General features: G+C 41.0%; 1 pseudogene; it reads left to right on the top strand.

Moving 5' to 3' along the window:
* Nucleotides 1-8521: 8521 nt before the first annotated feature.
* LOC121440476 lies at nt 8522-15782 on the top strand (annotated as a pseudogene).
* Nucleotides 15783-27629: the final 11847 nt, after the last annotated feature.

The following is a 27629-nucleotide window of genomic DNA, read 5'->3' as shown; positions in this document are numbered from 1 at the left end:
ATGGACAAATATTTTATTGGTGTGTAATACTCACATGAATCTACCTGATGCCCATTGTCATGGTTAGTCTTTATGGTCCACTTGACCAGATTTAGACTCACCTGAGAGATACAACTCTGGATATGTGAGAAAGAGCTTGATTATCTGGGGAAGGAAGGCCCAACTGGGTGTAGTGAAACCATCCCATTCGCTGGAGTGCAGGGCTAAATAAAGAGGGAAAGGAGAAAGACGGCTGAGTATCCTCAGCCATCTCTGTCTGGATCTGACCCATGGAGATGAGTGCAAGTAGCCCCCGTTGCCATGCCTTTCCCGCCTTCATGGACTGCACCCCCAACTCTGAGTCACAATGGAGACTTCCTTCTTGAATTTGCTTTCTGTTAGGTATTTTCTTATAGCAATAAAAAAAGTAAGATATAAAGCTAGTTTGTAGAGAAACAGCACACAAAGACAAATGCAGATGAAAAGCTGGAGATGGCGGTGGGGGGGGGGCAGCCTCTAAAAATGCTTCAGTGGAAAAATACTGAAGTACACACATGCTGTGTTCAAGGTCTCCCGGCTAGCACTCGACACGATGGGCATCTGAAGCCAGGCCACTAGAGTTTCCAATCAAAAAGCAAAACAAAAGGGCTCTATACATAGTAAGCATTCAATAACAATCTACACCAATGAGCAGAATCATGAAGTGTGCCCATTCTGCTTGTGTGGGTGATGTGGTCTGCTAATCAACCCCCACCTGGCTGCCAGGAGGCCCTGGGTCTTCCCAGCAGTTTCTCTGCCCTCCCATGCTTTTTCTGTATTCATGACTGCAGTCTCCTTTTCCTCTAGTCCCCTCTTGTCGCTTTCTCTGGGTGCTGTACAGGAGGAAGTACTGTGCAAGGAAAGACGTCTACACTGCTCTTAGTCACTCTTTCCTCAGGGCTTTGACAGGGTCACAGAGATGCTCCCAGAGTCACTAGAATAATATTAGGGACTAGAAACACCAAATATGTGCATGGAACAGTCTGAACTTAGCTATCTGACCATTTGAAAAGAGGACTGGTCAAAGAGAAATACCTTCCAGCACTATGGGGTTGGAGAGATGACTCCGGTATCAAGATCAGGTACCGGCTGGAGAGATGGCTAAGGAGTTAAGAGCACTGGCTACTCTACCAAAGGTCCTGAGTTCAATTCCAAGCAACCACGTGGTGGCTCATAACCATCTGTAATGAGATATAGTGCCCTCTTCTGGCCTGCAGGCATACATGCAGGCAGAAGACTAAATATATAATAAATGAATAAATCTTAAAAAAAAAAAAAGAAGCGGGTCCTACTTTGATAGAGAACCTGAGTTTATGTCCCAACTTCCTGTAACTCTAGCTCCAGGGGATCCAACACCATATTCTGTCTTTCTTGGGTACTGAATACACGCTTAGAAACTCACAAAACACACATATACAAACAATTAAAAATAAACCTTTAAAAACAGAGCAGAGTAAAATGTATAAAGAATTGGACAACCGGAACTGAGGGCTGTTGAACTGAGATTTGGCCACTAAAAGTGTGTCATAGAAGAAAACTATTGCACGTCCCTGTCACACGGAACTGTGTGCCACCCTGCCCTCCTCTCCATGATGGGCTGTATCTCCTCAGACTATGAGCCAGCCAAATAAGGCCTCTTCCTCCCTTAAGTCATTCTTTGTGAGCTATTGGGTTGCTGTGATGAGAAAGGTAACTCATATACTTCAGTCTGAAAAGTGGTACCTAGGGTTCTGCTCCAAGCTGAAGATCTGTGGAGGCTGTTTCCCATTCCCTGGCATCTTCTCCACAGGAAAGATGCCTTTCCTAACCTTTCTCTTCCCACCTGAAAGAGTCCTAGCATATGGGGCCCTTTCATTGCTGCTTCAGCTTGGGTTATATTACAGGAAACCATAAGGAATCTTGTCCACCTAGTCCCTTTTCATTTTTCTTTGACACACACACACACACACACACCCTTTCTTGGCTCCCCCTTTTCTGTTTACAAGGCCTGTTTCCAACTCCTGTCTATATAACTTTTTTTTTAAAAAAAATCTTCAGCCTTCCAGGATTCTAACTTGGGTCCTACTGGCCTCCTGAGTGGCTACTTTCCCACTCCACTCTCTCATGACCTTCCTTGGCACACTGTCAAGCAGGCAGCAGTAGCTTTTAGTGCAGCAGCTCTCAACCTTGGGGTCAAACAACCCTTTCAGGGGTCACCTAATACCATCGAAAAACACAGACATTTACATTATGATTCCTAACAGTATCAAAATTACAGTTATGAAGTAGCAATGAAAATAATTTGTTGGTTGGTGATCAGCATAGTATTAAAGGGTCGCAGCAGTAGGAAGGTTGAGAACCACTGCTCTAGTAGGTTTCTGCCACGGACCAGGTCCCCATCTAGGGATGACAGCACCCTCCTCATCCTCACTCCTGCAGATAATGCCTTGGCTTCAATTGGAGAAAAAAGGCGAGCTTAAGTGATATTTACACACAAAAATATTTTGCTATGGGTACCATCATTGTACTGGTGTCACAGTCCAAAGGTAATGCTGCATTTCCAACTTTCCTGTTACATGAAACAAGATTCATTTACTTGTTCAGTAGAGCCCATCTGTCCACACAAATGGTGGAAGGGACAGACAATAACCTGTTTGCACTAGGTGTTAGAAAAAGAGCCCACTGCTCTGTGCATTGACTGCCAGGGGACCAGATTTCATTCTCCTGCACTTGTAAAAGTCTAACAGTTATAAACCAGTCATTAAGATGCGAGGCTTAGAGCACTGGCATAGCTCCTTGGCTCCAAACATGTCTGTTGCCACATCTGAAGGGAAAGAAGGTGAAGAGCTACCACAGGGGCCTTGGATGAAGTCACATGTACTTAGACTTTTTACTGGTGTGGTTTTCCTTCCATGAAGCTCGGCTGCCTTTTTAGCAGTACTTTGTATAACAGGAAGTGATGGCTGCAGTCATCACATCACCACATCTTCACAGCAAACGATTGCCAGGGGAGGTGAGCAATTGCCTTGAACAGAACAGGCAATAACCTCTCTGTTGTCGTATGGATCGAAAATATGGAGGAACCAATTCATTTCCGGACCTTTGGCTCCAAGTTGAGCTCTCTGCACTAGAACTTACTTCCTCATTTGGTCTTCTGCATCTGTCTTGGGAAAATGTATGTGAGATGTCAAAATGAACAGTGCGAAGACACAGATCTCTTTCCACAATATCCACTGGAAGCTGGTCAAATAAGACACAGAAGTGTTCGCATGAACACTTGAGAACTTTCTGAAAGGCCAGTCAACATAGTATGAAGTGGTATTGGACAAGGTTAGCATAAGTCAATAGCCCAACTGTGCCAGGGGAATAGTTAGGCTAACCAGCAGAAGGCTCTTTTTCATGTATGTGCTCTTGTGAGGCAGGACACACACACACAGACACACACACACACCACACACACACACACACACACACACACACTCCTAAATATAACCTGCTCACTCTGTATAGTGTTACTTGCACATTTTTGTTTCAGGCCTGGCCATTTGGTATTGGATAACCAATTGGTGTGCTCCTCCTTAGGGAAGACTGTTCCTCCCACTCTCTGCATTCCTTAGTTACCTGTAGTTCTTTGTGTGTGTGGTTTTCTAGGCTGGGAGACGATTTTGCTTTTTATCACATTTTCCCAAACAGCATGTATGAATTCATAAGCATACAGTAGTCCCTGCCCTCGTTTTCTTGAAGAGGTCCACTCCCACATTTGCAAGCGCACACACTTGTGCACTCCCTTAACCTTCTCTCTTGGAGGGATTTTTCTTCCCAGGACTGGATCCAGAGGAGCAGCTGGGAGAGAAAGGCCACAATCAGGCAGCTGGCTGTTTACTCTCTTATCCTCCCTCTCCCCTTCCTGACCTGCTGCTGGAATCCAGGGCTTTGCTCGTGCTAAGCACCACTCTACTACCAAGCAACCCTCCCAACCCTGTCCTTTATTATTAGTATCCAAAATACCGACCTGCTTTGTGTTTCTTTTTCCTATTGCATCTGCATTTTTCCCTTCCCTTTAGTGTTTCTTTTTTTTTTCAATCTAATGATGGAAAAGGAAAAGGGAAAAACCCTTAGATTGCTCTCATTTATTCATCAATGTACTTAAGTTATTCAATTAATGTTGGGAGTGCAGCTCCCACGTGGATGTGGTCTGGTTTCCAATATCTCACCCTGGGGTCCACTGGTCACAGGGGCGGGGCACACAGACTGCCTGAGAGGAGTTTCTGCTTAACCTTTAGGCTTTTGCCTGAAGGAAGCGCTATTGAGGCCCAATCAGAGAGCAGTCCTGCCGGCCCCTCCCTCCAGCTGTTTGGGAAGGCCTCAGGGAAATCTGACCCTAGCTTTCTGGTGCCTGAACTACCTGGGGGATCGATCTCTGGAACCTATTGGCTTTATCTGGTCTTGGCAAGCCCGGGCTTAGCTCTCCAGGGGAACAACCCCTTCAGTTTTTGTTCTGCTGGTGGGCCGCCAACAACTCCTCAGCACTCAGCCCGCTGGGCAGAGCGTGGCTATTGGGTTGTGGATTTGTCACAACGCACAGGTAATGCGACAGGCCCATCTCAAAGCACTTGGGCCAGAATTTGTGAGCTTTCGACTTGCCATGACATATGGATAGGCTTCTTCTTATGACGATGTTATAGAATTTATAGATAAAAACTTGTGCTCCAAGCCAGGTCCTTCCTGCCACCAATCCTTACTAAGCATTTAATAATGAAAAGCAGAAAAGGGAAAGTTATTCAACATGGCCACATTGAGGAGACAGATGAAGCAATCAGGGAACCCCCAAGTCTGCTTTTGGGGTCCTGGAATGAAATTAAAGTTCAACGAGAAGGCCGAGTACAAGCACATTTAAGCAATCTTGGACAGGGTGTGGTTGTATCCTCTCCTCCACTAGCCATCCTTGTCTGGGCTTCTCAATCTCTACCTGTAGGGTAGTCTGACAAGTGTTAGAACTGTGAAGTCTCTTTCAGAGAGATAAACTCCCCCCCTGGCAGGGGCCTTTTCCTTTTCCCAGCATGAGACTCCCGGGAAATTCCCATTTTTTTGGTGTTCATTGCTTTGATAATCTTATAGTCAGATTGAGAAACATAAATCTCTCCTTAGAGTACCTACCTTTATTTCTGCCAGGTTTATTAAATTTCAAACCAAATAATGTGGGACTGAGATCGAAGTCAAACTTCTATTGGGTGCGCACTGTACTTTCTTTACTAGGGCTCTACTAACACGGTCTAGGCATGTCTGGTGGGCAAGAACAGCTCTGATCCGTGGACTCCAGGTATCCTCTGGCACCTTTATCAAGAGCCTTCCCCCTAACTCTAAGATCCTAGTTTAACTATGCGGAATATAAAGCCAAACAAGGTAGCTTTGTGGAATTTCAGAGTACACAGTGGATTAAGACTTCGGAGGCAAGGGGAGGTAAGACCTGGAATTTTCCTTAGATTGAGATTTCCCACACATAAAATGAGGGTGGCATAACGCTTGTAGAGACTGTGAGCTGACTGTAAAATGAAGCAGGTAGACATTCACTTCGAGGAAACGGTGGTAAGTAAAATGTGGAGTTCATTGCTTAGGGGATCCTGAAAACACAATTTTCTATATTAGCCTTTCCTCCTTTAAATTTTGGTCTAGAAGTGGAATCATGATTTTTCACCAAAGGGTGTGTGTCATGAGTTTTTATTTTCAGAAAAAAAAGACACCCAGTCTCCATTATAAACACTGGAGCCCAAGATGGCTCTCATCTTTTATCGCTGTAGGTGGTGAGTGCGCTTTACCCCGTTGCTGGCAGCCCACCTTCACAACCTGACACAATTGGCTAGTTGGCACAAAGGGGAAGAAGAAGTTTCAGTAAGCCTGAGTCCTTGTTGGACTAACTCCCTTTGCTAAAATGAAAACAGATGAACCCCACTCCTCCCATGGTGACTGCCTGGTGAAGCTTATTTTTGTTTTCCTTGTATCTCAGTTTTTGAAAGGCATTTTGTGTAGGCATAGACTTGAGAAAGTACCAGTAGGTCTTTCAAGTGTTGCTGTTCTATCCAAAGCCACAGTGGGAGCTCCAAATGGAGATGTATGGCTTGTGAGACAGTACTGCAGATCTTGGGGTAGCTAAAGACCTGACTTTGCTTACATACCTGCTGTGACACCTGGTTGATGACACTGGTACTTACAACAATATTGTGGAGAAAGTACTAGACCAAAAGTTAGGGGCTATAGGTTCCCTAATCATATCATGGAGCCTAGAAATCTGGGACAAGTCACTTCTCTTAATAGTTCTGTTTTCTCAACAATGAATATTCCAGACAAATATTTGAGAACCATTTTCTGATTCTAGGGGAAATACTCTCCTCCCTTGTGACCATGTTACACCTCAGAGTGTAACCTTATTTGGAAATATTGTTAGTGCAAATGTAATTAATTATGATACTGCCGTATGAAAGTAGGGTAGTCCCCCAAAGCAATAGGGCTGGTGTCCTTATGAAGAGAGGACATTTGAACACTGACACACATGTTGGGAGAACACCATGAAAAGATTACCCTCCCCCCGCAAATGTCCAAGTGTCAGCCAATGACCAGATGCTAAGGGAGAGGCACAGATGGCTATACCTTTCTCCAGCAGACCTCAGAACTAACCTTAAGAATACCTCCCTCTCAGACACCTACAGAGACAGCTGAACCAAGCTCATGGAAATTCATGAACTCTAGAGACAGCTGTGGAGCCTCCATTGGACTGAACTAGGCCCTCTGTATGTAGGGGACAGGGGTGAAGATTGAACTATCTGAGGGGACCCTGGCAGTGGGACTAGGATCTACCCCTGGTGCGTGAGCTAACTTGTTGGAGCACATTCCCTATGGTGAGATGCCATGTTCACCCTTAACACTGGGGGGTAGTGACTTGGTCCTGCCCAAACTTAATGCGCCAGACTTTGTTGAGTCCCATGGGAGCCCTTCCTGTTGGGAGCAATGGAAGGGAGGTGGGCTGGGGGGGGAGGTGAGAGGGGGCAGGAGGAGGGGTGGGAGGGAGAACTGTGGTTGGAATGTAAAATGAAATTTTAAAAAAGTAAATAAATTAAAAAAAAGAATACCTCCATCTCAGACATCTAGCTTCTAGAAGCGGAAAAGGATTAGCTTCTGTTGTTTAAACAACTTAGTTTGCAGTTCTTTGTTACAGTGGTCGTAAAAAACATTACTCCATTAGTTCCCAGTTTTCTCACTATCAAGAAACTTTTCTGGAGACAAAACCCAGTTGCTTAACACATATTGTGTACTATATACTCTTGGGTGCACACAACTATTCTTTTTAGGCTCATATTTCTAAAGATTTGTTCTATCAAGCACACTATAGTATATTTTAGCTTTTACTAACAGTCTTTCCATTTACTCATTAGATGAACAGGATTACCTTAGTGTGACATAATTTATACCTCAAGTCAAATAATGTGACATTTAGCTGTTGAAGTTCCATTAGGTTTTCAGAAATACCAAAGCTTGTTCTCAGAATACTCTGTCAAGTTTGTTGATCCCCAGGGCTTTAAGGACCAAGAGGTGATTAGCAAGATCAGCAATCCGCAAAGTGTTTCAGCAAAGAACCCTATATCACCATGTCTGGTGGTATAGATCTGTAATCTCAGTCACTGGAGAGGCTGTAACAGAAAGATTGAGTCCACGGCCTGCCTGGGCTACGGAATGAGCTCAAGGCTGACTTGCCAGGAGTGAGAACCTGTGTCAAACTTTGAAAGGGGATGTGGAGTTCTGGGAGTAGTTGTTCAGTGGGATAGCACATAGGAAAAAAAATGAAAGGATTTGTGTAACACACCACTTATGTCCCATCTAACCAGCACCGCAGTAGACAATTCAGATGATTGTGCATGACTCAGTTCCAAAAAATTCTACTTATGAACGTTAAGATTCACATGATTCTCATGAGTTGTTTCTGAGATATTCTTTGACATTTTCCCACCACACAAAGTGGAGAAAAACGGGCTCCAGGCACTTGAGTGGCTGCCCAGTGTGTCACTTGTGGCACCCAGCTCTCCACTTCCTGAGTTCATGCACTAGGTTCACCTAAGGATTCTGCAGAGGCCTACAGAGGTGTTACTACATTTAAATTGAAACTCGGGCTTCCTACTGCTCAATCCAAGATCCATCCACGGCTGGTTTACTTGTGATTTCAAGTATGCTTAGTATTCCGTGGTGCAGAAAATAGGTACGTGGTCAGCAGCCCTGTCCAGCCTTGACCATGTAAGGGCTGTCCTTCTCTTAGCAGCCAGGGGCACGTAAGTTTGCTAAGCCTGTCCTCGGGCGTACACACCCTTTTCTGTTGGTGCCTCTCGGGTCGCCTGGGAGCATAGTTCCATCTGTCCTTACTATTTTTGAGTCCCTGTTGTCTCATTGGCGGATTTCTGAACAGCTGCAAAACATACTTTTAACCCTACGTGGAAGTTTGGGTCACCTGCTACCAACGTGGAACATTCACTCTCAGCAAGGGCTCTTCCAGCGGACAGTTCTCTAGTTTTACTGACTCGGGTGAGTGTTAAATTCCTTTGAACTTCCTGCTGCACAGCCAAGGCGGCCAGGAATGAATGAGGTCTTGGCTCATGGGCTGGTGGAATAATGTGCATTGCTTTTTTTGTGTTGTTGGAAACTGCTCAGTTGCCTAGCACCACAGCCGACGGCCGGCCTGTCCTTTCCGCGGCTCCTCCACCTCGGGTGACCAGGCTCCCGTGGCACCGCAGGCGGGACCGAGACGCGGAGGAGAGCCCTGGGCCTAGGAGGACGATGCTGCGCGGAAAGTCCCGGCTCAACGTCGAGTGGCTAGGCTACTCGCCCGGCCTGCTCCTGGAGAAAGAGCTCCTCGCGCCGGCACGAGCTCCTCGCGCCGGCACGAACCCCACGGAACCCTCGCGGGTACGTCACGTGAGTGCCGCGCCCCACCCGCGCCTGCGCGCACTGCCTCCTCGCGTCACCGCGCCGCGCCGCGCCTGCGTGCTTCGGGCAGCTACTTCCGGTGCGACTGGCCTAGTACTGTCCTGGTACCGGCAGCCGCCTGACCCCGCCAATTATCTCGCGCCTGCTGCTACCCTCGCGGCCACGCCATGGAGCGCCTTGATAAAGCGGCGCTGAACGCGCTGCAGCCGCCAGAGTTCAGGTATTTCTGAGTTCGGCTGGGTAGCCATGGGGGGTCGGCTCTGGCCTGGCATGCCGCCGCAGGGAACGGAGGCGACAAACCGGGCGGCCTTGGGATCAGGCCCCTCTGTGGGCTGCTGCAGGCTCCGGAAGAGGGCGGGCAGCTTGGGGGCTGCTGCTGCGCGATGGGTGGCCCCACCTTTCATTTAAGCGAGCAGGTCCCCAGTTCTTGCTTCCTTGCATTTCCTCTCGCTGTTGTTAGGCAAGCTTGCTGATTTGCCAGGCGTGCTCTGTTGAGGACAGGCACTGGGCCTCCTTCCTCTTGAGACCTGCCAGGGCCTACCTACATCACTGGCCTTGTAAATACCTGACATGTGAATGGAGAAGAATCTGACCCTGGTGTGAGGCCGCTTCTCTGGGGGAAACAGTCAGTAGGGTGGAACAGAAGCAACCGTTAATTTACATCGTCGGATTTCTTAATTCGTAGTTTGACTAACTGCTTAGTTTTCAGCTTTGGAAAAACAGGAAGTTGAATTTAGTGATTTTCTTCCAAGATCACAAAATTAGGCCACACCATTACTATGGCTTGAAAATGGACATCTGGCCACACCTGCTGATTCCAAAACCCTGTAATCCTTTTAACTCTCCAGTAATGCTAATGGGCATTTTTTTTTTGCAAAAGTGACTTTTTATAAGAATACCAAAAGACATTCTTACTAAGTACACTAACAATACAGTATACCATCTAGACACTTACTAGTGTTTTCTAATGGAATTAAAAAAAATCTTCAAATCATTCTCTTGCAAATCTTGACTGCCACAAAGAGGGATGTGGTAATCTCTATCTGTTCAATGTTTGCTGGAGAAATTGTGTAAAGAAGGAAAACTCAGAAGTGTTAAAGAGTAGGAGCTTGATAAGATTCATTGGGAACATTCTTTTTGTGTGACTAACATTAATTCTGGTTTCTCCTTCCATTCCTCATTTCTGACAGGTCTCAGCAACTCCTTGTCAGAGGTATAAAATAAATCAATAAAATGGTATCCATTGCTTTTTATAAAATACTGTCACTGATTCTACCTGAATTGGTTTGTGCCAGCAGAAGCAACAGGTGTTGAATGCTATGGCTAGAAGCAAAAATATAAAAGTGGTATAAATGCCCGGGAAAGTTGGTCAGCTATTTTTTTAAACTGTATACACCTTGACTGTCCAGCTGTGTGCTTTGGACATTTTGGAGAATGACAGACTGCAAGTGTGTTCCATGGGATTGGATTACCTAGAGTGGTTTAAGCCATCTTAGTTTTTAGTTTGTATGCTCGGTGATATTTGTGGAATGACAAAATCATCTGAAAAGACATTTCTCAAAAAAAATTTTCTGTTTTTAAATAGTGGATAACTCTACTTAATCTTAAATTACTGTGCGTATAGCAGAGAAGAGGCAAATTTTTGAAGTTTAAGGTAGAGAGTAGTATGTATGTATTGAAAATAATAGGCTGGGCGGTGGTGGTATGTTCCTTTAATTCCAGCACTCAAGGAGGCAGAGGCTGGTGGATCTCTGGTGATGAGTTTGAGGCCAGCCTGGTTTACAGAGTGAATTCTAGGAGAGCCAGGGCTATACCTATACAGAGAAACCTTGTCTTGAAACAAAACAATAATAATAATAGGCCATAAATTATTAACATATACATATCGGCTGTGGGAGACTGGACATAATTTACAGTAAATATTATATTTGCTTGGTGTGACTGTGATTTGTTTACCCTATTATCTTTTATTGCATTGTATCTTCTTTTCAATAAGTGTTTGTAAACAATTATTTTAAATTTTTATTGTTTTAAATTGTGCATGTGTGTTTGTGTGTTCACTCTTGTGTGTGGGTATGTGCACATGAGTTCAGGTGCCTGTGGAGATCAGAGGCATTGGATCTTCTGGACCTGAAGTTAAGGCAGTTGTGAGCTGGGACTGGAACTGGGTTCTCTGGAAGAGCAATACTATTGAGCCATCTCTCTGGCTCATGCTTGTAAAAATTTTTCCAGGTAGTAGATATTTAAAAGAGATTATCTAAAGAATACTCTAGATATAGTAGCATAGGCCTCTTAATACTGGCAACTGGGAAACAGAAGAATCACAAGTTCAAGGTCTAATTGGGCTACAAAGTGAGTTCTAGGCTACCATGGAAACTTAGTGAGACCCAGTTTCAGAAGATAAGAAATCAAAAGGGGTAGAGAGGTAGCTGAATGGTAGAGCATTTGCCTAGCGTGTGTGTGTGTGTGTGTGTGTGTGTGTGTGTGTGTGTATATATATATATATATATATATATATATATATATATATATATATGAGCCCTGAGTTCAATCCCTGGGATTGAAAACTAAATCACTAGTTGACTAAATAAGGAAGAATAACCAATCAACCCTTTCTTTGAATTTTTGTTCCTTATCAAGTTAGATAAATAATCTGATTATTGCATGCTTAAAGTATCACAAAATAAGAATTTATCACTAAGGAAAATCTAAATTTCAATGCTTTTCTAAGACCCAGAAAAGAAGTGGTTGAATAGTGAGTATTTTCCTATTTTGGATATATATGATATATTTGATTATATGTATGATTATATACACATATATATGGTGAGGATTATGTATCTCAGTAATGACAGAGTATAGTAAAAGATAATACATTTAGGTAGCAAAAGATAATCATAGAACTTTTTGTTTCATGGCAGTAAGCTTAACAGTAAGATTTAATTTCTCATACTTGTACAAGGACTGTAATCAAGTCAGAAAGTTTACTACAGTACAGTTTTATGAGATATAATTTTCATCTTGCGGATTAGCTATTTAGACTCAATGGCCTTGGGTCTTTGCTACTTTATTGGACTTTGGCCACAGTTCTGAATTTTCCCCCCTATCCATGGTTGCCATTGTTTTATTCTTTCTGTGGATTTGTCATCTTTTATTGAAGAATTTATAATTATGTGGGATTGTAGAATATGTTTACTCACATTGTCTGTGTGTGTGTGCGCACACACACACACAATATGAAGAAATGGCTGTATCTGTGTAGAGTACTTACCCATGAATGGAGTTTGTAGACTGAGTGTACCTCAGGATGGACATAGGATACAATGCTACACTAAATTTACTCAAAATTTTCTTCATCATTGGTATATTCAGTCCCAATACCGCTGTTGAGCTGTCCATTTTAGGCTTTTATTTGGAGTTCCATGGCATAGCCATTAATACATTTATCTTTTGCATTTACTCCCACCCAGCTGTATGTTCTAGGAGACCCTGACTGGGTCATGGCTCAGGTTGAGTCTAGAATACATCTGTCTTTTCTGGTGTTATCTATTTCTGGTCTAGCCTTCTAGTTGGGACAGAAGTGTGTCCAATCCTTGGGGAGGAGCTGTTTACCAGAGGGTTTGGGTTTTTCTGAAGTAAATTCCAGGGGCACACACCAGCACATTGTATGCCAAACTGAGGGGCCTGTTCAGGTACAGGCATGCGCATGCTTGCTCCTTTGCCTTGTTCGGGAAGGAGGAAGCTATTTGTCTCAGAATTCTTTCATCTTCAGGAGGATGATTATTATATTTGGATATGGCTTGTGAAAATTCTGTTTGTTTACTTTTTTCCAGAAATGAAAACACTTTAGCTTCAACCCTCAAGACACTCCTGTTCTTCACAGCTTTAATGATCACAGTTCCTATCGGGTTGTATTTTACAACTAAATCCTATGTATTCGAAGGTAATTTTTGCATGCTTGAGGACATTTATCTTTTCTAATTTGTTCAGTGGTTTTATAAATCTTTCTGTTGTTAAAGTTGTTTTCTTATTCCTTTTGTTTAACTAGTATATAATATCTATATTATATATCTCGCTTAACTACACACACGTACACACGCACACATATATCCAGTAAGAATTCATATGCTTTGGTTGGCTGGGTGCGGTGCTGCATGAGTCTAATTCTTGGGAGGTGGAGGCAGAATTAGAGCCTGGACTCAAAAGAGTCAGAGGCCAAGCTGAGTTGAGCTACATGAGACCCCGTTTCAAAAAGAAAACAATTTTTTTTGTATTTATTACATATAATGTATTGCTTTAAATGCTTTACATGAGATTATCTACAGAATCCCCACAAACTTGTGAGTTAATTTGTATTTTAGAGATGCAGTACAGCAAAGGTAATTTCTGTCTGCACCACAGGCAACTGGTGAAAATGGGAATGAAAACAGTGCTTCCCAGGTCTGTGTCGTGGGCACTGCTCTTCCCTATGGACACTCCAGGAACTAGGAGATGTCTTTCCTATGTTACTGTAGGGGTAGAATTATACACTAAAGCAACGTAATTTGGTAACTGGGTACCAGTTCTATTTATAATGCTCTTTCATTTCCTCATTGCTCTTAAATGTCTGTCTACGTGTATAAAATCAGAGATTTGTGCTACAAATGTGTATAAGAAATCATATTGATATTAAAAATAAACAAACCTTGATATTTTCTGATTTTATAGAGGAGGCTGGGTTAGTGCCTTTTCATGCTGAACTATTTATTTTATGTACCAACCACAATTCCCTTTCCCTCCCCTCCTCTCATTCCCCCCCCCTTCTCCCTCACCCCTCATCTACAGATGAGGCAAGCTCTCCTATGGGGAGTCAGCCAAGCCTGGCATATTGAGTTGAGGCAGGACCAAGTCCCTCCCCCCTTTATGAAGACTGAGCAAGGTATCCCATCATAGGGAATGTGTACCAAAAAGCCAGTTCACGCACCAGGCATAAATCCTGGTCCCACTGCCAGGGGTCCCACAAATAGAACAAACCACACAACTGCTACCCACATTCAGAGGGCCCAACTCGGTCCTATGTAGGCTCCACAGCTATCAGTCTATGAGCTCCCACTAGCTCAGGCCAGCTGTTTCTGTGGGCCTCCCGTCATGATCTTGACCCCCGTTGCTCATATAATCCCTCTTCCCTCTCTTCAATGGGACTCCAGGAGTTTGGCCCAGTGCTTGGCTATGGATCTCTGCATCCACCGATGCTGAACTATTTTTAACCTAGAATTGTTTTTATAAGTTTTTATCATTGTATTTTATGTGGAATCATATTTTAATTCATATATGTATTTTGTACAAAATGATGGACTTAGTTATGGAAGCCAGTGGTATAATGTCAAGAGCATTTCCTTATAGCTGGTGTGAATTTTAAAATGTAGAACTGGGCACGACAGGAGACACCTGTAATGCTGGTATTTAAGAAAGTGACAGGAGAATCTCAACTTCCTAGCCACCATGGTCTACAGAATGAGATCTTGTGAATATTGAGAAACAGGAGGAAGAAGAGGAGGAAGAGGAAAGAACCATGTGTATCTCTGCTCATTCTAACCATTCTGTCTCTCATGTGTGATTATATACATTTCTTTTATGTCTTTTTTCTTTTTAAGACTTTTTATTTTTATAGCTTTTATTTTATATTATTTTACTTTTTGAGGTAATATACATTATATCATTTCTTCCTTCCCTTCTCCCATCTTCCCTTTCTCACTCTCTTTCAAATTCATGACCACTTTATAGTGATATTTCATTTGTATTTTAATAAATAAAGCTTGCCTGAGGATCAGAGAGTAAAACAGCCCCACTGGTCAGCCTTACAGACCAGGCAGTGGTGGCACACACCTTTTATACCAATAGCCACACTAATTTGCCATAGAAACCAGGTGGAAGAGGTGCACGCCCTTAATCCCAGCCCTAGAGAGGATTATAAAACGGGAATAGGCAGCTCTCAGTCACAGTCTCATTCTGAGAGTCCTAGAGGCAGGATCGGCATTTCAGACTGAGGGAGAGGTAAGAGCCAGTCGCTGCTGGCTGTTGTGCTTTACTGACCTTCAAATATCTGTCTCTCAGTTTTTAGTAATCGTGCTATACTTCTTTTTTCATTGTTTTTTTTGTGTGTATATGTGTTTTCCTAAATGTTAAGTACAACATGTTCAGTCGTATATATGTTTTACAGGCTGACCAATTGGTATATTGGATAACCAATTGGTGTTGTTCCCTGTGGAAGATTTCTTTTTCTCACTCTTAGTATTCCTTAGTTGCCTGTAGTTCTTTGTGTAGAGCTGAGGCCTCCTGGGCTTTTCTTCCTCCTTATTAGCGTGTCTACTGTTCTTGCTCAGCTCAAGTTTAGGGAGTCATGTTAGGGAGATTTCAAGGGTATATCTTCTGACATTACTAGGAGGCATAATCTCATAGCAAACTCCCTGATTTTCTGTCTCTTACAGTCTTTCTGTGCCTTCTGCATTGCAGTGTTGCCTGAGTCCTAACACAGGACTTGTTTTGGAGATGTAGTCCTTGGGACTAGGTTACATAACTCTGCATTTTGGTTGGTTACTGTTTTCTATAATGGTCTCCATTCCAACCAGAATTGTTAGGCTTTGAATTTTGTGGTTTGGTGAGGAATAAAATGATTTTTTTTTCTTTTTTCAATAGGTGCACTTGGAATGTCCAATAGAGACAGCTACTTTTATGCTGCAATTGTTGCTGTTGTTGCTGTTCATGTGGTTCTGGCCCTGTTTGTCTATGTTGCCTGGAATGAAGGCTCATGGCAGTGGCGTGAAGGCAAACAGGATTAAAGTGAAAATCACCTTTTGATAGCATGAAATTTATTTTTGAAAATGTTAAGTATTTCTGGGATATTGATAATAAATACATTTACTTTGAATAAAGTTGAAAGAACATGTTAAAATCAGTCTTAAGGAGTCAGTCGCATTTGGCTAAATTTTGACCCACCCAATAATATGATATGGTCACTTTGAACTTTGAATCTCCATTTGCAAATGAAAATTTGGAAAAGTTAAATAGGTACAAATGTATATGTTAAGAGAGTTATATTTTATCCTAGGAAGAATTTGATTACCTTATAACAACAAAAATGTATAGCGATTTGCCTTATACTTGCTTTTCAGTTTTATTTCATTGGGTAGATTAAGAAATGCTTAGTGAAGCAAATTTAAATTTCCTTTTTCACTGGAGGACTTCCTGAAAAATACTTGGTCCTTGGATTTGAGATTCTAATTTCCTGTGGGAAGTTCCCTAAATTGTAGGCAATATAGTTAATCTGAATGTCACTGAGGAAGGAAAACTCTCACATTCCATTATTTAATGGGGAAAGTTGCTGAAATCACACCCATTCATACGAAGAATTTAGGGTTACAGAGGCAAAGAATTGAGCTGACTGTCAGCATTGTGATTATCATGCTAACATTGTGCCCTCATTTTTCTTTGAAATTAGGCTTCAGTTGCAGAGTTTATCAAAATCCCATTTACTATGTTGTCCTACTTTAAAATAGATAGTATATAATAAGTATTTGAATGCCAAAATGGCCAGCTTTCATACATGGAGAGTGGATACAGTCTTGAAAACATCATATTTCTTGGAGTTTTTGTTGATTCTTTTTTTTTAAATCAGTGCTAAGTTACATCCTGTATTTATAGATAATCCTTCAAGTCTTTTTTGACGAGAACACTCTTGCCCCAGATAAAAAGCCCTGTTACCTTGCTTTGGTACCTTCCTTCAGTCTATGGTCAGATAAACCACTTGGTACTGTGCATATGCAATTTAAAGTGCTATTCCCCAAATATTTATTTTTTCTTAAAAGTTCATAATATATGTTCTGTAAAACACTGGGAAAATACATGTCACAATTGGCCCGTAATGTTACTACTTGCAGACCATCAGTAGTTTAGTTCACAACTCCTGTTTCTTAATGCTGGTTCCAAATACACTACAACCTTGGTTTAAGTTTAGATCTTGCCAACTCCACCAAAGAGCTTTTTGCAGTTTTCCCTATACCTGATATTGCCCATTGTCTACCTTTAGCCTTCTCAAATTCACATTTCAATGTTTTTATCATAAATAAAATTTTAAGATAACTCAATTTAAATATATAATGTGGATATAGCAAAACATTACATAGTACCCCATAAGCATGTATGCTTTTTGTTTTTATATATGAATTAAATGTAATTGTAAAAATGAAGAGCGTTCAGATACCTGTTACTGGTAATCCTAATATAATGAGTGGCCCCTGCTTTAATGTTTGCCATTGTTGATTTGTTTGTCTGCTGTTATTTTTATGCTGTGACTAGACTAGAGAAATAGAGGTGATTAGACATATAGATAATGTGTTTGTGTTACATTATCGCAAAGGCAAGATTAATGTAATTATTAAAGGATTGTTCTTAATTCTTAAATTTAACTGTTGTATGTAGTTTGTATTTAAAAGTGAGTATTTTAAATATAAGGGTCTTTATTTTGTAAAGACTGCAATTTTTAGTATTATGATAGTTGAGTCTCAGACATTATGTGCTAGATTTCTAGGTGGTTCCCTTATTAGGTGGCCTATTGGATTTAGAATTGTCCACTCAGTTTCTTTTTATATAATGCTAAGGGTTTTTTTTTTCTTGTACTGTTTGTAAAATACACTGTCGGGTTATTTTGTTTGATTTCAAACATTGCTAACTAAATAATGGTACGGGTCTTTTAAAGTATTTTAACCGGGGGTACATGTAAACACATGTAATTTTCCCTTGGGAATAAAGTACAATGTGTTGGAACATTAAAATCAAATATTCACATTGATACTTAGAATTATTATAGAATAGATTTATTTTCAAAGCTGTTCATTCTTTCCTAGGATTTTTGACTGCTCATTCTTGAATTTGCTGCTGTTAGCTATGTCAATGAATGTGGTATTTGACATTTTTAAAAGATATCTAACTAGTTTCCTCTTGCACAAAGTACATATAGTTATAGTTAATTGTTAAGTGTTTTCCGGCAGGAATATGTTCACTAATGTTCAAAACCTGGTTGTATAATCTCAATTAGGGAGTATAACTTGAAGTGTCAGTGCAAGCTACTGATTTTACCACCTTTACTGTAACACCACCTTCCTCACCTTCTGATTTGCCTCCAATAATCTTTTCCCGCAGTACTGAAACAATGGAAGGTCTGCTGTAGGATGCGATTCATATCATTCACTCTTCAAATGGCTGCTGTTTCACGTGCTACAGTAGCATTCTGGTTTGTGATGATAGTAAAGAATTTTAAACCTGCTATTCAACAGAACTGGGTGTTTCATGGGAATCTAACAGTAATTATAATAACTTGAAAGTTTACATCAGAAAACTCATACTGAGCCAGCTGTGGAGGCAGGAGCACGCCTATATTTTCAGTATTTGGGAAGCAGTTGCAGGAGGATCAGGAGTTCAAGGCCACCCTGAATCAACAATAACAAAATTCTACAAAAACAAAGGACCAGTTTCATTTTATCAAAAGAAACAGACAATGGGCTTGTCTTTATTTTCACGTATATCTTATGTATACAGGAAAGTCATACTAGTCAGTAAAAGTATTTAGACAAGCAAGGTGCACTTAAGGAAAGCTAAAACTGAAGGTATATGAAAGAAAGGATTGAAATCTTGATTTACATGTAACTACTATAGCTCCAGACAGTTTCATATTTAGTAAATTTGTAGACTTGTTAGGCCTATTTGATAATTGGTTCAATGATGGTACAGTATTTGTCACTTAGGTCAATGGCAGGTTTCTTTACTCTCAAGTCTTCTGTCATTCACTAGTAAAATATACAACCATTCAGATTCTACTAGCTGTTAAATTTATTTTCACCAGGGTTGTGCTGGAGTGCACTCTAATAGCTTGACAGAACTTTTTTTTCAGGGGGATGGAGTTACCTTAAAACATGAGTTACTCTCAGAGATGTTGGCAACCTCCCCATCAAAACCCTGTGAATAGCATAACCCTTTATTCTGTATGAAAGTCCGGAATCTTTCCATATCGCTGCCGGCCACACTTATATCTGTGTTAATTGCTATGTGTGCTTGAAGTATGTGTTCTTTTTAAGATGTTCTGTAAGTCATATTGTCAGTTATACAATCTAGTCTTCCTTCCACGTTTGGTGAAGTCTCACTGAACAGGAATAATAGCAATAGCTAACAACATCTGCACAGCACCTTACAGTTTGCAAAGAACGTTCACATATTCTTGTCTGAGTTTTGCATAGTGAACATGTTACAGATATGTCTCTTGATGTCAATGCTGAGTGTTAGAATTTTCAGTCACCAGTGTCACTGGCCATGCTATGGCCACTGACTGGGGATGGGGTGGGGTGGGGGTGACAATGCGCTGTCTGTAAAGTTAGTGTCATCACAATGGGGCCTGCATTTCTTAGCCACTTGCATCAGACTGACTTGTTAAGTGATGCTTTTCTAGTCTTTTACTTGAATGGGTTTTGTATTCAGTATACTGTAGCCTGTAATTTGTTTTTATTTGCCACCTGTTGTCATTAAAAATGGTATCTGTAATATTACTGTGCTGTGTCCTCATTCAGTGGATATTGTTTTTATTAACCTCTGGTTTTAAAATGTGTTTGTGTGCTTGTTTCTGTTCATAATGTAGAATATGTGCAGAGTTCAGTTTTTAAATGTGTGTTTGCTTCTGTGTGTACCATACCGTATAAGAATAGAACTGTCAAGGATAAGGTTTATTATCTCACATGAAAGAATGGAGATATTTCAAGAAAATATCCTGTAGGCAAAAAAAAAAAAAAAGAATGGAGATAATTGGGTTGGGTGGGGTACTGAAGTGGACGGATTGGTTATATTCTAACTAGGGGGAATCAGTTAGAATTGATGTGGAGATAGGTTAAAGAAAGCTTGCCTCAGCCAGATGTGGAAGTACACACTTGGGAGGTGGAGGACCAGATGTTCAAGCTCATCCTGAGATACATAGGAAGTGTGAAGCCATCCTTTGCTACATGAGATCCTGTTCCAAAACACAAATTGTAAATTTTGGGGAATAAATGGATTTCAAATTCCAGTAAAGGAATAAGGTTGAAAAGTATTTGAGACTAATTAAGAGAATTCCTGGGAACCTTTAGCTTTACAATACACACCCGTGGCTAATTTCCTGTATCTTGTTTATTGCATTGGCTCCAGCTCCTTTTGGTGCTTCTGGGGACTCCAACTAATCCTTAGTAATAAATACCACCCCATTCCAACTATCATTTGAAAGGTCTTAGTTCCAAAAATACAGATAATGAGATGTCCAGGAAGCTTAGGACACAGGTAATAGCACTATAGAAACAAAATGTGTTGCTTCTATGGTGACTGGAACCAGACTGTGGAATGTAATTAAAAACTACCATTTGTGCAAATGTAACCCGGACCTTTAACTCCATCCCTCTGAGAGTGCAGCCTGGAAATCAAGGACAAGTTAGTGGGCCCTCTGTGCCTCCTGATGGGGACTTGCTAGAAGAGATTTATAGTTCTGTCTCTAAATGGATTGGACTTGAAGACATTTGTTTAAAATGTGGCTGCTTTACAGTATTTGTGTTGATCTGTGTGCTGACTCTCTGTCCTAGGAAACAGGAAGATCTCAGTATGATCTCTTTGTACCAAATTTTGCCAGTTGTGGTTCAGGAAGAGGACCAAATGGTTGGAGCAGGGTCACCAAGTTCCTTCTCTCCATACCTGTGGGTCTGTGTTCCTGGGATTGTTGTATACTTAGCTCTGAAGCCCTACAGCATCCCCATTTTCATATCCCTTCCTATTTCTATCACCACTGCACCTGTGTATCTTTGCACATCTCAAGCCCCTTATGTAAAATGGCGGAGTATTTGCATACAATGTACATACATCCTTTTGTACACTTTGTCAAGTATAGGTTGTTTATTGCCTAATGTGTTGTAGGAGGCTGCTAGTTTGTTTCCTGACCATCCGGCAGCTCAGACCTGAAATAACCACACAGAACTGTATGAATTAAATCACTGCTTGGCCAATCACTTAAGTGTATTGTTAGCTAGCCCTTACATCTAGTATTAACTAATTTCCAGTATTTCATATTTTACCACGAGACTTGTGGCCTATTGACAAGGTTCCAGCTGGCAGCTCACATCTTTCCCCTCTGGCAGCTCCATGGTTTCTCCTCCGCCTTCTTTCTCCCAGCATTCATATAGTTTTCCCTGCCTAATTCTACTCTGCCCTATCAACAGGCCAAGGCAGTTTCTGTAACTTCTAGTTAGAAACACAGACCTCTTCCTCCACCCTTCTCCTAGTCCCCTTGGACCAATTAAAATTAAAAATTGAGTAAATTAGTAAATAGGGAGGAAATAGAAAGTTCAACAAATGAAATAAGCCAAAAAAGGTAAACCAGTAGTTTTAAATGAGTTGGCCAAGGGGTTTGATGGAACTGCCACCTGTAGATGACAGGGTTCTAATATGGCCCAATATTCCCACTCTCTTTTCCACTCTGATCACTGGTAGAAGCTATAAATGGGATGGGACAGTAACTCCATTCCATATGTATTTGGGCTTCTGGGGCTGCTGCCACAAAGCACCACTCAGTGTGGTCAACAACTGCAAAGCGGGGGGCTTCGCGGCACACTCTATGATCCTGGTGCTCAGGAAGTAGAGTCAGGAGGACCAGAAGTTCAAATTCATCCTGAGTTACATGGCAAGTTTAAAGATAGCCTGAGATACGTGAGACGGGGGAGGGGGAGGTGCATACAACCATATTTCCTTACAATGCTAGAGGTCAGAACTATGAGATCAAAGTGTGGGGCGGGTTGATTCTCCCTGGAGCCTCTCTTTTTGCCTTGCGGATGTTTGTTGTTTGTCCTGTCCTCAAATGGTCACTCCTCCATGGAAATTTCTGTCATCTCATCCTGTGAGGATGCCTGTCACACTACACTGAAATGAATATGAGAAGCACTTGGCATTGATTTATAACCAACAGATAAAGAAAGCTCCAAGCCAGGAAAAACAGGTAGACTGTAAATATGGGTAGACTGTAAAAGGTGGGATCCCATCTGTTGTAGGAGTCCCTTGTTGGTTCCCGGCCACCTGGCTAGCCTAGACTGGAAATAATCACACAGAAACTATTAATTAAATCACCGCTTGGTTCATTGGCTCTAGCTTCTTATTGGCTAACTCTTACATATTAATTTAAGCCATTTCTATTAATCTGTGTATGGTCACGTGGCTGTGGCTTACTGCTCATTCTTTGTAGTCGATGTCTTCTGAACGCACTGTTCTTCATAGCTCTGACTTGGGAGGGGAGGAGAAGAATGGCAGCAGGAGCATCACAGCTGGTTACAGTATGCCCACAGGCCGAAAGTAGAGAGGCACAAGTGCTGGTGCTCAACACCCCCTTTTGCTCATGTTCACCTGTTGGCTGTGTACCCAGCCCACATCTGGTAGGTCCTCCTCACAGACGCCTTGTGGAATAGGCCCTCACAGACATAGACAAAGTTGTATCTCAGGAGGTCAGAAGATCTAGTCAAGTTGACAATGAAGATAAACCATCACAATGATTAATTGTTTATATCATTTGTTTTCCTTATTAGTACTAAAACAGTTTTCCTCCTGGTCATAGCCTTTGTGTAACTTTATGATGATATCTTATAACATGACCACAGTCCATGGAATAGATTTAAGCTTGTAAAATTTACGTATTTGTTATAAGTTATTATTATGTGCATGCATGCACTTGTGATATTGTACACCACTGTTGTTTGATGTTTTACTCTTTTGGCTCTTTAGGCTCTTTGGGGGGACCACCACTTGGCTCCCAAATAAATCACACCAATGCTTATTTTTAGTTATAAATGCCCACCCTTAGCTTGTTTCTTGCCAGCTTTCCTTAACTTAAGTTATCCTGTCTATCTTTGGCCTTGGGGCTTTTATCTTTCTCCATTCCTGTATATCATTTCTTTCCTTCTTTGTGACTGGCTGTGTAACTGGGTGGCTGTTTCCTGAAGTCCTCCTCCTTCCTCTCTTGTTCCCAGATCCCTTCCTCCCAGATTTCTCCTTATATTTTTTGTCAGCCCCACCTATTTCTCTCTCCTGCCTTGGTATTGTTCATGCAGCTCTTTATTAAACTGACAGGTGTTCTAAACAGGCACAGTAACACAGAGTTAACACATGCAACATAAACAAAAGTAACACACCTTAAAATAATATTCCCCATCACACAACAGTGCTCATGTGAAGGTCAGAATACAACTTAAAGAACCATGTGAGTTCTAGGGATCAAAATGGGAATTATACTAAAAGGTATGTACTAGTATATCATGGTTGCTTTCATTTACTATTCCGTGATAAACCATGGAGTGGAACATATTTCCATATACTTATTTCTACCTGTACATCTTATTTTAATGCACATTTGTATCTGCTGTTTTTACTTTAATGCAATTAGTATCTGTGTGTGGGTACACATATGTATGTGGGCATGCATACATGTGCATGAGTGTGGAAACCAGGGATGGGCTTTGGGTAGTATTCTTTGCGAACCATTTTTGAGAGATTCTATGTGCTAGACCCTAGTTCGCGAACTTCGGGAAAAGGGCTGGAGGTTGAGAATACTCACGTAGAGACAGACCGACACACAGACCTTTAAACACTGATGCCAAAAGCCCCTCTTTATTAGCACCATGTAGGCTTAAATACACTGCAGTCAATGACCAACAGATGAAAATCCCATCCTCTGATCCTCTAAGCTAGGCACAGCTTCTAGTAACTTCAATTAGAAGGTTCTAGACAGGGAAGAACAGCTGAAGGCCAGGACTCATTAATCCCAACAATGGTCTCTCACTGATCCTGGGGCATGCTGGTCACACTAGTCTGGCTGTCCAGCAAGCCCTAGGGATCTTCCTGTCCTTCCCCGATGTCCCCGGTGCTAGCTGCTAGACAGGTGTCATTACACATCTTCTTACGACTGTGCTGGAGGGAGGGCTCAGCCTCTCATGCTTGACAGCAACTTTACAGACTGAGCTGTTTTCCTACCCGTAATCATTTCATAATCCTGACAAAGTTGTCACATTTTCAAAAATGTGAAATTTCACCTTGTTTGCTTTGCCTATCACTTCTCATTTTTAAAAGCAAATAAAATATTTTGTGAACTCTCAAAGTAAAATGAAATGTTTGAATCAAGAAGGTGAATTTGGTATTGGTACCACTTTTCCTTTAACTTGTCTAAAGAATTCACTTTCCTTTCAGAATTTCAGTGTATTCTGCAAAGTAAAAGGGATGGCAAAGAAGATTTGAGAAGTTTTTGTGACTTTGGTTGTTTTTGCTTTTGTATTCTGCATTAGCTAGTGGAGTTAGAGTGGTTATGCCAACATTCAGGCATCTAAACCTTTGGATGCCTCGTGATACATTTATCTTGAAAATTTTCCATATTTCGTGTCCAGGTTGAAATGAAGAGCTCTGAGAGAGGCCGGTACCTAGCAACCAGATCTCTTCAAATACCTCATTGAATTGTGTTTGCAGAGAGTATCAGGGGAAAGAGTATAGACAGCAAAAATGGACCCACGCTTCCCTGTTAATTTCATTTGATGACTCACCCAGTCTGTCATGCAAAGATGGCATTGATTTAAATTGTGACCTTTTCTTCTATCTTCTATCATTAAAATAATGCCAGTAAAAGGGCAGTGACTCACCACAAAAACAGATTCTTTTTCAGAAAATTAGCAAAGCACTGTCACAAAGAACATCGGCAAAAGGGTCTTTTTATTCACCCTACCTGGTGAGCAAGCAGCATTCTTTGCCCAGCTCATTAAGTGCCTCTTCTATAATATGTGCTGTGGATTCAGTCTAGCCTGTTATTTTGTTGATTTGCTCTCATTTTGAGCAGTATTTCAGGCATTGAATGCACAAGGTAATTTTCCACTGAATCAGTTGCTAGTCATCATTGCCTCTGTAATTCAAAGAGGCTTAGGGGGCTTTTTTACAATGTAAAATAGTTCTCCATTTTGTTTATGAATCTGGAGTCTCATATATGCATATATTAAAATTAGGTCTCCATTTCTGTAAGTGGGTACTTAAAGTGATGGGGATGTTGAAATCATTGTTTTTTTCAATTACTAAATAAGCACATCACTAAGAAGAGAAACCTTGGAGTTTCGGTCTTAAAAATAAGGCCTATCAATTATGCGGTTATTATTTCAACCTGGCCTGCTCCTATTAAATTATATATCAAGGCAACATTTAATAAGAAAAATAATCATCACTTGTGTTTAATTTAAGCTGTATTTATTCATCCTGTCACATTCTAGAAGGTACCAGACCACAATGCTTATACTCTTTCTATGACATAAATACAACTTTGTGGAAATTTATGTTCAATAAGCTTTAAACCATAATATTATGTGTTCTTGAAAACATGATGAAAACACAGATCTGGAAGTGACAAACTCAAGATCATCTGGTATCAATCTTCATTGTACAGGTGTTAAGGCCAGAGGGGAGAAGGGAGGAACAGCTTGTTGGTGGTCTCATACCAGCTCATGAAAATGCCAAGACAATAACTCACTCCAGTTCCCAAATCAGTTCTCTTGCTAGGTTAGCCTTTTACACCAGAATGTCTAGAGATGATGGGATGAATTCAGGAGAATGTTAACCTCATCTGTTAAAAAAAATGTGCAAAGGATCCTGACAGATAAGCCCTTGGCGTAAAAGGGGACATTTGAAGATACTTCGAAAACAACTCTTTATTGTCTGTCCCCTAATCCTCAGTAAACAAGAGGTTTTTAACATTTATGTGGAGCCTGTAGGAATTTTTCCAAAATAGACAGGAGAAATTTCATGGCTTAACTTTATGAACATCTATGTGGATATTATGATTTAAAACTTATTTAATCCGTTTTATGGACAATAATACCACATTATGTTATTATGTAACTAATTTTGAAAAAGACTAGAAACATTTTTGTGTGACTACTGAAATAGCTACTTCTGGTAACTAATGAGTCAATTAATTACTCAGGTTATGTTGATTCCTGGATCCCACCACAACCTTGAGGCTGCTTCTGCTTCCCCTTTTAGAAATTTGTAGTAGTGATTCTTAACCTTCCTAGTGCTGTGAACTTTTAATGCAGTTTCTCATGTTGTGGTGACCCCAAACCATAAAATTATTTTTTTTGCTATTTTATAACTGTAATTTTGCTCCTATTATGAGTCGTAATGTAAATATGTTTTGGAGATAGAGGTTTGCTAAAGGGGTCATGACCCACAGGTTGAGAACCACTGATTTATAGCACTATTAACTTTCTCCCCTCTAAAAGTTTCATTAGTTTTAGATGAAGGCTGCCTAACTAAAGGTAAATAACCATGTTTCAGAATAGTTTGAATGAGCACTTAGGGCAATGCAATAATCCATTGACTCATCTAGTGAAAGCAAAGCTTCAGAGACTATAAATAGCAACACTTACTGGTTTCAAATCTCCATGGGGTGAAGTCTATGCAATTGGATTCTGTCAGAGTCACCTCAGACTGCATAATTCTTGAGCTCATTATCATGACAGCTGATGCTGTGGAGATAAAACTTTATATTTCTATATGGATATTAATATATCAAATATGTAGTGAGTAAAGTTTAGGTCCCTTATGCTTGGGAAGCAGAGAAGCATGAAAGGCAAGGTACAGGAACGCAGAGGCTCCCATACTGAAGATGGTAAGTGGGATGGGATACTCTGATATCAGTTCTGTGTATGGCACACTAAAGTCAATTTCTTTAGGGTGAAGGGCTTCATATAGTAATGGGTAATGTAGGTGGGTGTCTTTCATGTAAATTCAAAACACATAAAATAATAGACTATATTGTTTAGAGTTACATGAATGCCTGGAAGAATTCAGAGTGTGAAGGAGACTAGCTATCAAACACAATTTTTGAAAAAAACCTTAAAAAGAGTTAGTTTCATTCGTATATATTGACTGTATATAATGAGGATTTTTATATGTGCCTACAATGTATTTTGATGATGCTCACTGCCTTTAAGTCCCCATTCCAACTCTCATTCCTGCCAACCCATTCCTCTTCCCAGCTAGTCCCCCTCCCAACTTTCTTTTATGGTTACACATTGAGTTTCATTAGGGCTGTTTAGAGTTTGAATAAGGGCTTATTTACATAAATATGGGCACCTTATCAGTGGCTGCACCATTGAGGAAAATCTCTCCCCCTTCAGCAACTGTTTGTTAACTGTTCATAGAATCTCAGGGAAGGCTGGGCTTTGTGAGGCTATTCCCCCACCTCTATCTCCATGACTAAATGTCTATGGTTCCGGGGCTATACAGGTCAAGTTTAGTACAATAGTGTGCCTTTGGCAGCTAGTATTGAGGACTCAGGTGCCGACTGATTTACTGTTTATATTTTTTTGTGTGTTTAAAGTATTTCCAACAATTTTTCAGTAGAAGGATAAAAGAGAAAATCTTTAATTTCCATTAGTGTATATAAAAGAACATGATCCATGCATGGCCAAGGAAAGGGTTGATCATTCATTCATTCTTTCTTACATTTTGAAATGGACTATAATACCTGAACTATCTATTTTCTGGACCCAAAGGGTAGTTTTCTGACTGCTTTCTTTCGGTGAACAGAAGAGCCCAGAGAGAAGTGGTAG

Source organism: Microtus oregoni, unplaced genomic scaffold (genome assembly GCF_018167655.1).
Source record: "Microtus oregoni isolate MIOR12 unplaced genomic scaffold, Mior012 000067F_ref0000223, whole genome shotgun sequence".
Classification (NCBI taxonomy): domain Eukaryota; kingdom Metazoa; phylum Chordata; class Mammalia; order Rodentia; family Cricetidae; genus Microtus; species Microtus oregoni.
This window is presented reverse-complemented; position numbering and strand designations above follow the sequence as displayed.